The 2,934-nt window shown below is 55.9% G+C and overlaps 1 pseudogene; it reads right to left on the reverse strand.

The window, feature by feature from the left end:
• Positions 1-759: 759 nt before the first annotated feature.
• LOC148138258 (perforin-1 pseudogene) lies at positions 760-2,663 on the reverse strand (annotated as a pseudogene).
• Positions 2,664-2,934: the final 271 nt, after the last annotated feature.

The following is a 2,934-nucleotide window of genomic DNA, read 5'->3' on the forward strand; positions in this document are numbered from 1 at the left end:
CCTTCTGCTTTTATTCCCGTCCTGTTCTCACTCACCCCGCACAATCCCACATGGACCCAAACCCCTTCCTGCTCATTCTAATTCTACCTCATCTCGATTACCCCAAACCCCTTCCTGTGCATTCTTGTTCTACACGCTCACGCAGGATACCATCCCCTTCCTCTTTGCTGTCATCCTCCACAGTTCCAATGCGCTCAAACCGCGTCCCTTTCACACCTTTCCTAACTAATCCCAACGGATTCAAAACCATTCCAGCTCACTCCCACTCCACTCAAGCCTCACGGTTTGAAACCGCTTCGCTTTCAAACCCAGTCCTCCAATTCCAAATGGACCCAACTCCCTTCACGTGCACCCCCATACTGCACAAACTCAAGGGAGCAAACCAGCCCCCAGCTCGCTCCTGCAATCTACTGGAACACCTCCCTTTCACTCCCACTCGATACAATCCCTGTAGGGGGGCACGCCCCTGCCCATTTCCGCCAAATGTATCTTTTTCGTGGATATTATTATGTCCCTGGAGAAGTTAAGCTAATCCTTGACCAACTGTTGCACCAATGTACCACAACTTTCTTTGTTCTGTGCTCAAACTTCCCTGTTATAACCAATGTCTTACAGTTGCCTGTACGTTTAAGTGTCATTGCACCAGGGGACTTTATACTCCTTTACCCACCATGCCCGTAATGTACAGCCCCACCGCACTCCACAGGTTCGCTGACCGAGCGTGCCCGTGCAGACAGATCACATGGAACAGGCTAAATGCACAGTTAGATTTATTAAGAAAGTGTAAGATTATAAAGATGCACTGAGCTGCTTGCACGGTCAGAAAAAGCCTTCAAAGCGTTTCGATGTAATGGCATAGACGGCGCTTACAATGCTGCAATGGGGATAGCGAGGATACAGTCCGGGAAGGACACTGTCGGAGGTAAAGGTCAGGGGAAGTAGACCATGGATAATGGCACTTTGGAGCAGGTGTTGGGGGAGTGTGGGTTGAGAAGGAGGGTGCAGTTGGTTGCACCCAGGGCAGTGGTGAAGGGCACACTGCCAGGGCTGGGCATGTAATCATGGCAGGTGGCACCACCCAGGTGGGGGCCGCAGGTGAAGGTGTAGTTGTAGGTCACCTTGCCGTAGTTGAGGTAGCAGACCTTGCCATGGGTGCCGGAGATCAGTCTGACCTGGCACTTGCCCAGGAGGTCATCACTTTTGATGACGTCCTGGTCCCAGACCTCAAGGGTCAGCCTGTGCCCGCTCTCGGCCTTGACCTCGCCCAGGTCCAGCTTGGTGTCCCACGTGGGGTTGTTGTTGTTTGAGACGGTGAAGGTCCTGGCCTGCGTCTGGCCGTACCTGACGACCACGTAGCCGTCGGTGCCCGAGAAGATATCACCCCAGAGGTCCCGGCCCTCCTTGACGGTGACCACCAGGCGGCCGAGCCCCTTCTCCTTGGAGCAGCAGTTCCGGTCCACAAGGCTGTCCGCACGGCACAGGCAGGAGCAGCGTTGGCGCGGGTCGGGGTAGGACCCGTGAGGGCACCGATGGCCCGCCCCGCATTTCTGGCTGAGGGCGTTGCCCGTGATGTAGTCGCTGATGTAGCACTGCAGGGTCTTCTGTCTGGGGTCGCCAGAGGGCAGCAGGTGGTGGAGCGGCGCCAGGGCGTAGCGCACAAGGCCCGGGCGGGTGAGCAGGCTCACCGTCCAGCGGCCGAAGGCCGAACCGTCCCCGGAGAAGAAGAGGTCGACCTCCTGGTGAGCCCGGCCCCCCGTCACCCACGTCTCCCGGTCGCTGAAGGCCTGGTGGAAGCTATCGTGGTGCTTCATGGAGCGCGCCTTCTCCTGGCATCGCTTGTAGCCCACCGAGGATTTGGCAATCAGGCCCACTGTGACACCAGCCTCCACCGACAGGCAGTCCTTCACCTCCTCGGTGGTATAGCCCTCGGTCACCACCTCGCACGTCCGAATAGCTGTCACGTCCTTGTATCGCCCGCCCAGCTCCACCGCCGTGAGGTAGTGGGTACCGTAGGTGGCCACCAGCTTCTGGTAATGGTACTTGTCATTACCGATCGTGCTGGCTGGGAGCCTGGAGAGAGAGCGTTGGAAATCAGGAGCCAGCAGTGGCTGGTCCTTCACCCGATACTGGTAGTGGAGACATTGGAACTGGTGAATGGCGAAACTGTAGAGATCGCCCTTGGAGCGGGTGGTGCCAAACTCCACCATCTTGGAATGGGATCCAGCCAGCACCACATTGACACCGACTTTGGGCTTTTGCACAGAGAGGTCCGCATGCCAGTTGTTGGTGATGGAGGAGATGGCGGACTCTGCCAGCTTGGCCGCCGATTGGTAAAGCCAGCTGGAGAGCGAGCGCCGGCAGGAGCTCAGGGTGCGCCAGTCCACCAGCGAAATGGGCAGCCGTTGGCGCACGTCATTGAGCAGCTCATTATCACAAAGGATGCAGCTCCCGTTGGCCATGCGCCAGGTGTTCACGTCGATGACGAAGGCCCCCTTGGGCTGCAGGGTCACCACGTCATAGCCCTGCCCTGCCAGCCGCGCCCCCGGCACAAAACCGGCATTGTGGCACTCCTCGGTGATGCTCATGGTGCAGGCACTCAGGGCACCCCGGCAGAGCAGGCAGAGAAAGAGAAGAGTGCCCAGTTGTGAATTCCATTCTGGCATTTTGCTCCGCTGGTGAGACCAATAGCGAATCTGCAAGAGTAACAGTGAACATCTTAATTTGACAGATTTATGAGCAGCATCATTCCTTCAGTGGTTGGTGAAGATCTGTTTCTTAACGTGACACATTTGTGAGGCAAAATTAAGTGTTGTCATATGCTGTAGTATGTACATTTTGAAAATCTGTTTTCTTTATTTGACATATTTAAGAGGCTATTGAGACAGGTGTGATATTTTGTATAGGTGTCGAAGTTCTGCTTGCTTAATTTGGCAT

Source organism: Chiloscyllium plagiosum, unplaced genomic scaffold (genome assembly GCF_037043375.1).
Source record: "Chiloscyllium plagiosum isolate Xiang-an unplaced genomic scaffold, Cpla_swu_hap1 HiC_scaffold_41, whole genome shotgun sequence".
NCBI lineage: Eukaryota > Metazoa > Chordata > Chondrichthyes > Orectolobiformes > Hemiscylliidae > Chiloscyllium > Chiloscyllium plagiosum.